At 44.5% G+C, this 14,903-nt stretch overlaps 1 long non-coding RNA gene across 1 annotated transcript in view; it reads right to left on the bottom strand.

The window, feature by feature from the left end:
• LOC309527112 overlaps positions 1-14,903 on the bottom strand; it is a 29,505-nt gene that overhangs the window by 4,724 nt on the left and 9,878 nt on the right. The gene's annotated exons all lie outside the window — the stretch shown is intronic.

Genomic DNA, 14,903 nt, shown 5'->3' on the forward strand with positions numbered 1-14,903 from the left:
CTTAGCTGTGGATTTACAAGGTCATAACAAGGCAATGCAAAATTCTGTACCAAGGCCACCATCCCAACATCACGAGAGTGGAAATTATAAAAGGTGTTCCCGCAAAATCTGACCATGTGTACGTTGCAAGGAATGGAATCACATGCTGTGAGTCTCAGGTTCAGTCCCCTGGGTTTTAGCATGCTGTCTCCTTCCTTATTTGGCAGAAGGTTGCAGTGCAGTGCCCTTTTTATTTTGTGCAGAGTCAGGTAGGGATTGTATAGAAGTGGGAATGCTCAGGAAAGAGACTCTCGCCCGCTTCCTTGCCCCACTACTCTGCAACAGCCCTGCAGTGTTTTCCTATCTGGTAGAGTCTGCCACCACTCACTTGATGGGTCACTTACAGCCCCAGAAAAAGCAAAAAGTGAGGATGTCCCTTTAATGACTAGAGTTGGGGATCCTGGCTCAGCACCCCTTGTTCCTCCAACCAGTCCCTCACAATTCACACAGATTGTAAGGCAGGCATTCCAGCCGCCTGTTTCTCCCTGAGAACAGAGCGAATTCTTGGCTTTACCCACTCCCGCCAACTGTTCGTTGATCACTTGCAGTTTTTATTAATCAATCAATTAATTATAATTGCTTGTTGTTGTTATTTCTTCATTGTGTGTTCTTCAAAGCTGTTCTTCCCTTCAAAAGGTTTGGGCTGCTCTATTTAATTTCATCTTTGTGCACGTGGTCACTGAATGTACATTTGATGAGAAGCTGCTTTGCTCTTTACTCATGTTATTGCAATGAAGTAGCAACTACTGCATGCCTTGACTGAGTGGATGTGAATTTTTCCTAGTGACTCACCTGTTGCTGTGTGGTTATTCTGGGGCATAAATGGATAAATTCCTAGATTGAATGCTTGGGACAGTTTCTCTTAAAGTGAAAATGGTAGGCTGTTCTGTTACATCCGTGATAAGCGTTCTATAGACCTGTGTGTGTTTGCGTGTGTGTATGTGTGTAATACACACACACACATTGTAGCTTAGCCCCTGTGAATCTAAGCTCCTGGGTTCTGTTGCCACCTACACCTGAAGCTGCCTTTTTAAATTAGATGCATTTCAGAATATTCTTTTCACATTAAAATTCAAACTTTGACAAATTCCTACTCAGCTGTCAAACAAAAAGAAAGATAAAATATTTATCTACACCTTACCATTTCTGGGACAACTGCGTTGGAGTGGAGAGAGATGAAGGGGAGATGAAGTAGCTATGTAGTACACAGCCAGGGTATATGCATCTGTTGGCAGAGCTGTGTTTTATATTTTACCATGTGCATTTATTCCTGTGTACTCTGGGCATACCATGCCTGTACAGTTGAATATTTTATCTGTAACTACATGTATCCTAGTTATTCTTTATGTATATGTGCTTGTATTGATCAGCAATGGCATATTTTTGTTGTATGTGTGTGTGCACACGCACATATGCGATGAGCTATACTTTGTGCGTACAAAGTAAGAGTAATTATGTGTCAGAAAGTGTTTTATGTACGGAATAAATGTTCTTGAATATGTAATTTTCCATGTAGTGTTTCTTTGTTTGCTGTCTCTTGACACAATCTATCTACAAAGCACCAAATGAAGTATTTGCACAAAGCATAACACAAGATGCACATTTGCATGTGCCACTGCAAGAGTGTATGTCTGTGCATAGAGAACGTACATACACCATTCCCAATAGTGAAGGTATATAGGCCTTTAATATGAACTGCTCAATACTACATGATGCACATTCCTGTATTATTTTCCCCTTACACTGCTGCATTAAGGAATTAGGTTGTATGGGATACTGTCCATTCCGTGCACTTGTCAATGTAATACACCGTTGCCAAGGGTGTAAAGGTTAATTACTATTCTGGCAGCAGGGATAATCATGAGACTGGACTAAGCCAAGCAATTAGCACAGGGGTATCCTTGGGAGAAAGCTGCCTGGGCACTTCTTGTGCTTTTAGCAGGGCACAACAGTGTCTTAACAAGCGCCATAAGAAGTTGCTGCACCTATAGCCTCTGATCAACTTGCCCAGAATGGAGCTGATGAAATTACACATGGTTTTAATGGTTGTAATGGTATTGTTCTATTGTTTGTTTAAATTATGGTTGTTTCTATTTTAACATTTGTGCAACTGGTTTATGAACTTGCAAACTGATTGGAAGTGGTATCTAAACTAATAATAATAATGTGGTATATACGTTAATAGTTATAATAATAATAATAAACAATGTATACAATGTGTGCATGGAACTATTGAGATTTTATGATGCCTGAAATCACCAACATCACATAGATAAAATTTAGGAGTTTTTTTCTCAGGGTTTTCCCCCCCTGCTTGGTTTTTGATGTTTTCTATGTAAAGTTGCAGTAGAAAACTAGAAAATATATGTTTATGGGCCATCCAAAAACTTATTTCTGCTTCCCCCTACCCCCAGAATTTCAGGATTTTTAAAAGCATGATTTGTGGCTTGCCATTCCTGGTAGTTCTCTCCCCTCCCCCGCTCCCCCCTCCCAAATAAGAGTGTGCACAAATGGGCAAAGTAGGAAGACAGGCAGGGTGGTTCATTACGCACAATGCAGGCTGTCATTAAACGCTTCTGCTGAGGGGATGCTGCTTTTGCTTTGCTATTTTTTTCCTGCTGAGAGTCAAGGTTTCTTGAAGAAAGGAATATATAAATGGGGGGGAGAGAGAGAGAGAGAGAAATGAGATGGAATGACAGTAGGAGAGGGAAGCCAGACCCATCAACCACTTAATCACTGGATCATAGAACTTGGCCCATCCTTGGGGGGAAATGCGGGAAAAGACTGGGGGCACTGTTTGTCAAAAAAAGCAACCCACATCTTGCTGGAGTGAAAGATGAAACCGCCACTGATTTGAATGGATCAGAGCTGCACTCTAATTAAATTATATTTTAACTGCATCTGCACTACAGCTTTATCACACATTTTGCATTTTATTACACAAATAATACAATACGTAAGCAATACATCAGTTACAACATTGTTGATGGACATCCGATTATGTTATACAAAACACTCCTCCTTTATTCCTGCATTGCAGGGGTTGAACTAGCTCACTCTTAGGGTCTCTTCTGACTACAATTCTGTGATGCAGAGTGAAACATTTTCTCTGTGATGTGTGGGGTTATCTGTCATATCACCCTGGTGGAATCTACACACATATAAAAACCATTCTGAAAATGCTTTTTTTTAAAGCGCTTTAAAGAACACATTGAATTTTCAGTAAGGCTCGCCATCACCATCTAGTGTCACATTGTATATTGTACTTAAAACACACTTAAAACATTTTATTTGCAGCTGTATAGCCGAGTCCCCCGTCTTAGGGCTGGTTTATAAAGTGTCATCAATTGGGTTTGGCTTTGCCCACCTCCCACCACTAGAGAAACTGTTGGATTCATTTATTTGCCTTCTACATCGCCCTGGAATTCTGCACTTCCTCTTCCTTGCCTCCATGTCCCTTGAACCTGCCATGTTGCTTCTTACCTTTTCCTGGAATGTTGTACAGGTACGAGCCACAGAAGCAAAAGCACACAGCAGCTGGTCCAGCACTAAATACCTTATCAGTCCAGCCACACCAACTTATTTCTGCCCTTCCTTCAGTACATCTACCATGAACAAAGCACGTAACTATGTTCATAAAGCCCATGCAACTTCACTCGAGCTCCCTTATTGAGCAGTTCCTCATGACCAATGAAGGTTGGTCTGTTGGGGCAAACGGGGCACTGCCCCACCCAACTCATTCTGTCCTTAGCCAATCCCCGCCTGCCTGCCTGCCTGCCTTCTTACTTAGATCCTGCCCAAAAGGTAGCACTGGCTATCACCTTGCTTCTCCTTACCCTCAGTCTTGCCATTATAGAATTCAGCAAGCGGGAGGATGGGGCAGTGGCGTAGCGTGGGTTGTCAGCACCCGGGGCAAGACAAGTAATTTGCGCCCCCTAACCCGTGGATTTGCGCCCCCTAACCCGTGGATTTGCACCCCCTAACCCTAACCCCCAGATGTTGCGCCCGGTGCGGCCGGCCCCCCCCTACACCCCCCACGCTTCGCCACTGGGATGGGGGCCCAACCAGAAATAGTTGACTCTGCCTGCCATTGGCTCTGGCTCCATCTACAGTTGACCTCTCTGCCAGTAGACCCTCTTTGCCCTTGAGTAAGTCTTGCAGTGCCTGAACACACCAAGGGGCACCCACTACCTGCGGTAAGAATATGCTTGTGTTCATCTGTCCTAGTGATACGGCATACCACACCACCTCCTTGAACCATTCAACACTGCTCTTCTGTGAGGTTTATGTTAGAATTTCCTCCAAGGGCACATCCTGCGTGGACCGAGGGAGAGGTTTTACATTCGTTTGCAAAGGAGTGTGAAAAATTGCCAGGAAGGGCGAAGGGGATGTTTTTCAGGTGTGTGTGAAAAAGTTTGTTAAATCCCAACGTTGAGTCGGTACCGCTTTGTAACAATTAGAATGTACACTCTGTTCCATGCAGCTGTAACTTCATTTTTCTCCGAGTACAGGGTTTAACATAGAATTGGCTCAAGGAAGCCTTTTCTGATCAAAATGATGCTGCAGCGCTAAGTGGTAAATCTTCGGTACAATTAGCACCACAAATACAAAGAGTTTCTGGGTGTATGGCTTTTCTGAATACTGTCCCTCCAAAGGCATAGATGGTCTTATTTAGTAGCGTAGGGCCGCAAATGTCCTTCTGGCATTACTTTGGCCTACTTCTGTTAGATTTCCCTCCCAGCAATCTCACTGTTTAATTGATGCATACCAAGGAGCAAGTCTAGAAGTCCCGATAAATGCAAGTTCCTTCTAGGCTTTCATTTCAATTATTCTGGTTTTCAACTGCAATTTAGCTGATAGAAGCCTAGGAGAACCTGAACGCTGAAGTAACCACGAGAAGAAATAAGCTGGGTTGCTTTAGACACTGATAAGGATGTCTGTAGAAAACGAAAGCTTTGGGAGTTCGGTATCGCCCATAAACTAGAGTTTTAACTTGTCGTGCTAATCCTTGCGCTGGCAGCAATAGATAGGGCAGTTCACCTGACTCCGCTCTGCACAGTAGGACTAGACACAGTAGGGGACAAACCCTACAAGTAGGGACTAAGGCTGCAATCCTAGATACAGTATAGGAAATGACTCCTGAGTGACCATTTATCAAGTAGTTCACTTCTATCAGCTGCAGCCTAAATGGTGGTTATTTCAAGCACTTTTAACCTACTCTTCATTAAAAATCCCAGACAATCTAAAACTAACCACAGGAAAACTGCAGAATACTGGGTGCTTCTCAATGTTCAATCTTAACCAATGGCTTGGATAAATAAATAGGCCTTCAACTGGCATCTAAAAGCCCAGCAGGGTTGGCACCAGCCAAATCTCTGAAGATGACAAGCAGGCAATCTCTGGGGTGCTGTGATTGATTATACCTTCTCTCATGTTAACACATATCACACACTAGGTGGATATGGGGCTGCTCAGAGGGTTTCTCTACCAGATTTCAGGAACTGGGTGGTTTCATAGGAAATCCAGCAGCTCTGTTGGTCATAAACTGTGTGCTGCCAACAATAAGTTTTTAATTTAAGAATTTAAGAAGAGCCTAGCTGCTGGATCAAGCCAAATGACCATCTATTCGATCGTCCTGCTTCCAGCACTGGCCAAGTGGAGATCCCTATGGGAAGCTCACAAACAGGACAAGAGGGCAATATTGTTCTCTCACACATGATCTGCAGCACTGATGCTCAGAGGACTACTGCCTCCAATACCTAAGGTAATACAGAGCAGTCGTGATGACTAGTAGCCATTGGTAGCCATGCCCTCCATGAATTTGTCAAAATAACCTCCCTTTAAAGCCATCTGAGCCATCTAAACTGTTTTTAATATTCTTAAATTGCTGTAACCTGCTCTGGGGCCTTATGGAGATTTTGTGATTCCCCAGGAGGTTTCATTTTCCATGGGAATATCATCTAATGAAGATATCTTCTTGCCACAAGAAGCCACACAGATTTGCACAACTGCAGTAAAAATAGATAGTGAGGGTCAATGGAGTGTTAGTAAACTGCAACATCTTTTACCGGCATGAAATGCAGGGAAGATGAAAGCAATGCAAATCAGGCGTAATTACATTGGATTGGAAATGTAAATGAATCAAAGGTGAAATAGTTACCACTGAAATCAATATGGGAGTAAACTTAGATACAATTATACTTGGAAAAGATACACTCTTTATGACGTCTTTGCTTCCTGTTGTCTCCTTTGTTTCCACTTAGAATCTCCAGGACATTTAGAAATAAATGTACATTTTTAATTGCATTGTGATTGGTTTACGTGCTGCACTGGAGGTGCTGAGTTCAGATGAACTGCTAAATTAGAGATGCTTTGTATGAGAATCCTAGGGAACAACATGGGCTGGGGTGTTGTTTGGGGGGGGGTCGGTGGTAGTGGGGTTGCTGTTATGCTGTTGGTTTTATGCATTGTTATTTTAGACCTTGTGGCTTACATGGAAATCGTTTAATATGGTTGTGTATTTTTTTGCTATTTGGTTTATTGTTTAGGACTATTTTTGTTATGTTGCGGTTATGTATTTTTTCATATTATAAGCTTTCTTGAGCATGGTTTGAACTATGGAAAGGCAACACACAAATAAAATGTGGGTGCACAGACTGGGCTTTGCTAGCTGGTTTAATAATTAACAGGTTTAGTCAGAAGTAAGTCCCACTGAGTTGTAAAGTTGGTTTTGAGCTCTTGGCCCTGTTCTGGTGTCGGGGGGGACGGACCCACAGGTCAAATAATCTAGGCGAGACTATTGCATTTCCACAGAGTGGACCATTCATTGAAGGGAACTACTAGAGGCAGTTTGTGTCGATTGGTAGTAAAGAAATGTTGTTACAGCACAGTTGGCATGAGAAAAAATTAGCACAAGGACCCACATAGTGTCAGTGATCAAGAACTGTTACTTGAGTTGTCAATAGATTTTCAATGTTGTAATGCAGCCTTCTTTAAGATATCAGCACCTCTAAGTTGAGAAATTGGAGCCTTCTGAAAATGCCAACAATTTCACAATGTTAAACCATGTGAAGGGCAGCCCAAGAGATGAACTGCTAATGACTAACAGATCATGAAGCTCCTTGTGCACTTGTGGATCCAGGTGTTTGAAGGTTTCTGTGACATTATTGCTTAGAAAAACATCTGCACACTTGCCAAGGAGCTACAAATTGAATGGGGACCACAAGGGGGTGACTGAAGCATCTGCCCAGTCTCCACTGGCCATTCCCTGCCAGCTGGCAGCTGGCATGGGCACAGGGTCCGATATTGCCAGTCAACTCTCCTGTGTGACCCAAAGACAGAGGAGAGGTGGAATGCAAATTGGCCTGTTATCCTTTGGAACCCAAGAGTTGCCGAGGTCAAGCAATCTCCTAACAAAGCAGAGACAACAATCGAAACTGAATGATAGTCACTGGGAGTCATCCCAGCCAGTCTTTATTTTGCTCAATAAATAGACAGTTGTTAGTCTCATTTGGTGCCTGAGATCTAAATGTCTTCCCTCAAAGTAGTGCTTCTGTTGCAGACAAAATGCATATTCACAGCATGCAAATGTCAATGTCTGATTAGTATGAAACTATGGCTTCCCCCCACTTCCAACCAACACATCCACTCGATTGTAACTGCTGCATGGAAAGTGGTTATTCAAATGTCATGGTGGGCGTCTATGGAATCTAGTTTGCGTCATCTCTAGTGCCTCTTGCCTTTTCCATGATGCCCCTACTATGTTGTAAACTTGTTCATTCGTTCAATATTGGAAATAATTAAAAATCATTTAATTAATTATTTTGGGTCTTAGAAGGCAATGTGTCTTTCCAGCAGAGGGGCACATTCATGTTTTCAAAACAAAGTAAAACACAGAAGAGGAATATGGCCATCCTCTCACAATGTAGGGTTGCCATACGTCTGGAATTTCCCAGACATATCCGGAATACTGCTGTCTCTAGCAGTGTCTGTGTGGAAATAGGCAAAATGTCCGGGAAAATCTGGATGTATGGCAGCTCATGACAACAGCTTTGGGCAAAACTAAAAAAAAAACAAAACTTTGCCCCTCCCCCCATGTCAACAACTTTGCCCAAAAAAAACCTCAAAAACTTTTCTGTCTGGATTTTCACTGTTTGAAATACGGAAACCCCATCACAATTATGCTTATAAAGATAAGATCTAGAGCTGGTCTAGAGGTAGCATGGATATAGCATTTTTTTTATATATATAAAAAGACTCATGCAACGTTCCTATGAGAGAGGAAGAGGAGAAAACCAAAGTCAGCAATAATCTGGGCAATTCCCAATCCCTACTCTAAATATTTCAACCAACCTTATGCAGTGAAAAGTACAAAACAATGGCAGTGTCTTGCCACAGTTTAACCAACCCCCAAAAGGAAACAAAGAGAAAGGGTAAATGAGAAAAGGGAGCTACAGCAAAGCCATCTTGTCTGGGTTTGACATAAAGAGGTGCTCTGTGGTCTGAAAATTAGGAGAGGTTTCCCTCAGCTGTGCAGGGACTGTATAAATTGTCTCATTAAAAAGGTTGTAACAAACCAGGCGGATGCTGGAAATGGAGGCTTTAGGAGATACATGAGTTCTACAGAGCTGCCTGGCACCAAATCATGAATTAAGCAGGCTCAAAGACAGGCCAGGATTCTAAAGAGCACTTCATTTTTGCCGGGAATCTGCCGCAGGATTTGTTTTCAGTGCTAGACTTAAAAGATAGCAAGAAGTTCCACTGAATTTATGGATTGCCTTCCTCTCAATTCTGAAAGGAAGGACTGTTTTCATGTGGTAAGAGGGGCTTCCAATGTGTGGGGGCCCGAGTGTGTGGGGTGTGTGTGTGTTCCACCCAGGCCTAAGCCCTGACCCCTTACAAAAGATGCCCGAATAAACCAAAACTGAGCCAGGTATCGCTGTGGTATGTTGCCCCTATTCCTAGTAAGTCCCCACCCTGGACTTGGTCTTCTGTGATCTGGCCCCTGAACTGTTTTGACTGGTCTAATTCCCTCCTTTGTCAGCTGGCACTTCCACGGGGTATTTCCCACCCTGCTCTACCCTGCCCCATTCCTCCCCCCCACCACCCGAATTCTGGGATTCTCTCCAGCCTAAACCCCAGCTACACCCCCCCCCAAGAACCATGGTCTCCCCTTCTTTCCTCCCAGCTCCCCAGGAAGTTACCCAGGGTCTGAAAGCTTCACATGAAACCTAATCGATGCCAGACGAGCTGGCTCCTTCCCTGCCAGGCAGCTGTGCAGCCAATTCCCGCACACCCGTCTGCAGAGCAGAGGGGAGGGGGGCATCCCCCGCTGCCTACGGAGAGAGCCTGGCCGTGGGCTATTTGGAAGGAGTTAAACCCACGGGGAGGCTGAGCTGAAAGGGTCAATCTTCTGTCAGACGGGGAGTAAGTCAGTGCTGCTATTATCTGATGAAAAAGGTGGGGTGGCCTAGGGGCTAGAGCACAGCATTAAGGGACAGACGGTGCAAGTCCTGGATCTCCCTCCCTCCACCCAACTCCTTAGGAGCACCATCTTGCCTTTCCGGGTTCTCTTTGCCCCAAGGAGATGATGTCCCTCAAGCCCAGCCTTCTTGTAGGGTGATGTGCACAGGTGCCGCACCCCATAAAGTGGGCTACGTTTCTTAATGGAACCCTTTTGGTGAGAATGTAAGAGCTACCAGATGCGTTGCTTCAAAGCTCCGTGCAACTCAGTCTCATGTCTCCGTGAGCGATAAAACAGCAATTTCATTTTAATGTTCATTTGCCTTATGCTAGGCCATTGCCCCAAATCGCCTTCACAACTGCATAGAAGAGAGAGGAGAGGAGGTGCACCACACTTCACAATGACAGCGCGATCCGAAGCGTGTCTTCTCAGAAGTAAGTCCCAGGTAAGCAGGTATAGGATCGCAGCCTGGTTGCCCTCCAAAGCTGACAACAAACTCAGGGACATGCAAGGTATACTGAATAGCTGGTGCACCCTGCTTAGAAAAAATCCACTGAGCCAGCAATCTGGAAGAAAAATATTGGTCCTGGCCCAGATTGAAGCAGCAGCACCACCATATGGTGCTTGGCCCATTTTCAAAAACCCAGCCTGTTACTTCTGTCAACAAAGTATGGAGCAATGACCACGAGCCAAGCACACGTACTGTTTAATGTCTGGAGGGTCATTCTAGGCTTCAAGAGGCCTAAGGTACTGCCTATATCTGGTACTTCCCAAGATATATGACTACTACTAACAATAAGACCTAGCATTTATATAGCATTTTGGAAGGCTGACAATGCTTCACATATATTGTCTCAGTAAGGCTTAGGGCAACCTTGAAAAGTAAGCTGGGATTATTATCCCTGCATTATAGAAAGTGATGAGGATGACAGATAGTATTTTGCAGAAGACCACCTGCTGAGTTCGTGATAAGATTCAGATTTGAACTGGGGACTCTGTAACCAACCTCGCCCAACATTTAAAGCACACTTGAAGCATATTTAAAGCATGCGGCTTCCCCCAAAGAATCCTGGCAACTGTAGCTTGTGAAGGGTGGGTGCCGGGAATTGCAGCTCTGTGAGGAGCGAAATACAGTTCCCAGGATTCTTTGAGTGAAGCAATGGGCTTTAAATGTATGGTGCGGATGCAGACTCTGTTATTTGGTTTTTGTTTGACTGGCTGGTTGAAAACCTTGTTGAGAAAGTATCACAGGATACTTTGGCCCTCAGTCCCCCATGACAAGACTGTTTCTTGTAACATGAGGAGAATAATAATAATAATAATAATTTTTATTTATATCCCGCCCTCCCCAGCCGAAGCCGGGCTCAGGGCAGCTAACAACAATAAAGCAGTACAAAAGTACAACATAAACAACACACTAAAATCATTCATTATAAAATTAATTAATTCAAGCCACTGGCAACCATTGGGCCAGAGCTCCACGAAGATTGCCGAGGGAGGGAGTCAGGCTGTGCCCTGGCCAAAGGCCTGGTGGAACAGCTCTGTCTTGCAGGCCCTGCGGAAAGATGTCAAGTCCCGCAGGCCCCTAGTCTCTTGTGACAGAGCGTTCCACCAGATCGGAGCCACAGCCGAAAAAGCCCTGGCTCTGGTTGAGGCCAGCCTAACTTCTCTGTGGCCTGGGACCTCCAAGATGTTTTTATTTGAAGATCGTAAGTTTCTCTGTGGGGCATACCAGGAGAGGCGGTCCTGTAGCTACGAGGGTCCTAGGCCGTATAGGGCTTTAAAGGTTAAAACCAGCACCATAAACCTGATCCTGTACTCCACCGGGAGCCAGAACCATTGTACTTGGAGGTTTGCCCCCTTCAAAGGGCAGGCTGAGGCATTTCCTTGTGAGGATAAGTAAACAGACAGGCACACAGAAGACTGGACCCCATGAAGTTCCTGCAGATTTACTCACAGAGATAACACCCCATATATGCCTTTTGTCTGTTGTCTATTCCTGTTTCAGACGGCACAAAGAAGAGCGCAGGAACAGAGGAAGGAGAACCAATCAACATAAAATGAAGCTGGGGCAATGGTGGGGAAGGCACCTCATACCCATAGGTCACGTACACGCAGCAGTTCCATATGGCCACATCCACACCATAGATTTAAAGCACACACCCCTGCCGCAAAGAATATTGGGAACTGTAGTTTGCCCCCACTGAGGTGCAATTTTTAGCACCCTAAACAAACTACACTTCCCAGTATTCTTTGGAGGCTGCCATGAGCTTTCCCATGTGCTGGATGTGCCCCTGGCAAGGGCCTGCCCTGCTGAATATATATGGTGTGTGCTGATAGTATGGGTGACTGTTTGTCATTATGCAATGTGAGCCTCCATCTTGGCGCTTAGTGATATATATTTTAAATATTGTGCAGAGAGCGCTCAGCAGGGATTCAGTTACACATTTAAAACATCAAAATTAAAGGAATATAGCAAGAATTATTAAAGTGGAAGGAATGGGGGGGGGAGCGTTGATTGTCTTCCAAGTCTGCAAGTTTATTATTGGGAAACAGCCCTGGTGTGTGAAATAAAGAAAATCTTCGCCCATCTTCCAATTTCCCATAGGAAACGTGGTAATTTCTCAATAAGAAGACCACAAAGCGGAGGCTTTCACTAAAAAATAAAATAAAATAAATGATATGGAGAGATGTTTTCCTCCCACCCGTCTCCTTGTTTCCCAGAGTGTCTCAGCAGCACCCTCTTGTGTTCAACCATGGAAACTGGGTTTTGCCTCTTCATCGGTTGCCCCAGGAGCTTCTTATGCTTCGACTTTTTACATCAGCAAGAACGGTCAAGGAGAAACCCGGCCAAATACAGCTGCCACCAAAGCATCTAAAGGGGCACACCCAAGTCTGAAATGTGAAACCTGAAGACCTCCTGAATCAAGTGCCCCTTCTGAGATTTTAGCACATCAAGGAGAGAAGAGTCTGTGTCAGCCAAGGAGCTGAGGCTGTGGCAGAGCGCTGTCATCTGGTGCCCATAGACTGGAGACGCAGCCTAAAAAGTAGGATCCCGCACAGCTGTCTTTGAGGCTGTAGCAACAGCCCCATCTCATTAAATTCATTTCTGCTTCTTGCTGCAGTGTAATGGTCCTCTCCTAATAACAGGCTATCTGAGGATATTTTTCTCCCTTCGACACTGCCAGATCTCGCAGGACTCTAGCGAGGCCATGGCTGAGATGTCAGGAAGATTGTAGGTGGGGACTTGTAGCTTGGAGACACACTGCTGGGCTCATCTGCAGAAGGCAAGGGCATCAATGAGCTGGAACTGGCAGCCCGAAGATGGAATCGCAGGAGATTAGATGGCATCGGAACAGCAACTGAGAGGCTGGTGCTGGGTTCTGGTGCCTTTTTACAACCAACTAGATCAATGGTCATTTCTGTAGGTTCAGAGCACTGAGCACCCCAAGAGGAAATGTTTATCTTCATGCAACAATTGCTACGGGAATGTTCATGTTCTGGTGGTGAACTGGTTCTAGCTGCTTGGTGAAAGGGTTTGGAACCAAGTCGGCAGGATACAATCCACAGCTGCTTTCCTCTGTTTCTTGAAGGTTGGCTAAAAGCGTTTCTCTCATTGAGGCCAAATGAAGTCCACCCTGGGCTAGGGCGACTTTCAAGTGAACCTTGTTTTCTAAGATAGGGTAGCTAATGCAGGGCACTCTAGAGCCTGTTGGACTCGAAGACCCATCTGTCCCAGGCAGTATGACCAATGATGAGGGATGATGGGACATCCAGATAACACCTTGTTGGTCACCCCTCTCCTAGGTAGTGCTTCTCACTGAGCCTCTCCTAGGTGGTGCTTCTGCTGGGAAAGATTCATACAGTGGTACCGTGGTTCTCAAACGCCTTGGTACTCAAACAACTTGGAACCCAAACACTGCAAACCCGGAAGTAAATGTTCCGGTTTGCGAACTTTTTTTGGAAGCCGAATGTGCTCCATTTTGAGTGTTATGCTGAGGACTATTTTTGCTATTTATTTTGTGTTTTTGCAGCTTCTTTGTTTTGTTTTTTTGACTGTGTGGAACCCAGTTCAGCTACTGATTGTGTGACTGCAGTACATTGTTTATTGCTTTCATTTTATGGCTCAATGGTCTCGTTAGTAAAATTCATGTTAAACTGCTGTTTTAGGGGTTGCTTTTAAAAGTCTGGAATGGATTAATCCATTTTGCATTACTTTCTATGGGAAAGCACGCCTTGGTTTTGGAATGCTTTGGTTTTGGAACAGACTTCCGGAATGGATTAAGTTTGAGAACCAAGGTACCACCATACAAGGATTCTGTTTATTCAGAAATCTTCATTAACATATCGGGAGATTCCTAGGTCACCTGGTGGGCCAGTGCCTCTAGTTTTCACCACCAAGAACCTTGCATGTTATCAAGTCCCAGATGTAGGTGGGCCATCACACAGCCCTCCCCCCGGTAGTCCATTAGCAACAGTGCAGGCTCCTTATTAACATTTCCCCTGCTCTCACGGATCTTTCCGAAATGGCTCCAAATTGACATAATTCCAGGCTATTAGTGAAACCAACAATCTGATTGTGTTGCAAGGCTGTGGCTAATTATACCACATAAAGGGGCCTCTGCCAAGGTGTGGGAACACTGTGCTTCTGAGCAAGGACAAGTTGGACTGTAGTCTGGGAAGAGCTGGGCTTTGGGTTTCATCTTTCACTTCACAGTCCCTTTTGCTATATTTCAATTCCATTGCAGAATGAAAATTCAATCAGTTCTTTCCAAATTGCTTCAGACATCTCTTTCTTGCAGTTCCAAAGTACTTGAAACCCTGAAGCACTGTGTGTGACTATTTCTCGGTGTTTCCTTGACGCCTTGTCTGCATGTCCTGCCACTTGTAGATTTGAGGGTTTGTATGGGAGGTTTGTACGGCAGTTAATGTGCCTTTGCTGAGTGCCATGGGCGTAGCCAGAAATTTTGTTACGGGGGGGGCAGAACCGATGTGATTGGTCAGTGATTGGTCAGTTAGCAATGCCCATGGTGAGTGCCTATCTTAAATGTGCGTATTAAATGATGGGGTAGGGATCAGTAACTGGGAAGGGAAAACATCTCTCCTCCAAGACCTCTATTAATCCATCATATTGGGATGGATTCCTTCCAAGGACTTTCTTTGTTATTTTCCTTGTTTACTTAATACTCTGAGAATTAGGGGTTTTCTGTTGCTTGCTGCCAGAGAGCTGTGAATTCCAAGGAACATAGCTTCTGTTCTACTTTTAGTCTGATGCCATGTTTTTGCAGAGAGAGTCCTCCCCCATGCACATTCCTCTCCAGCTCTTTGTCACATTCTTTATGCTGTTACTTCCTCAGCCTCCCTTCCATTAGTTCCTTCCTTACCCTCTCCCACTCTTTCT

Source organism: Podarcis vaucheri, assembly GCF_965113315.1.
Source record: "Podarcis vaucheri genome assembly, chromosome: 2".
Classification (NCBI taxonomy): Eukaryota; Metazoa; Chordata; class Lepidosauria; order Squamata; family Lacertidae; genus Podarcis; species Podarcis vaucheri.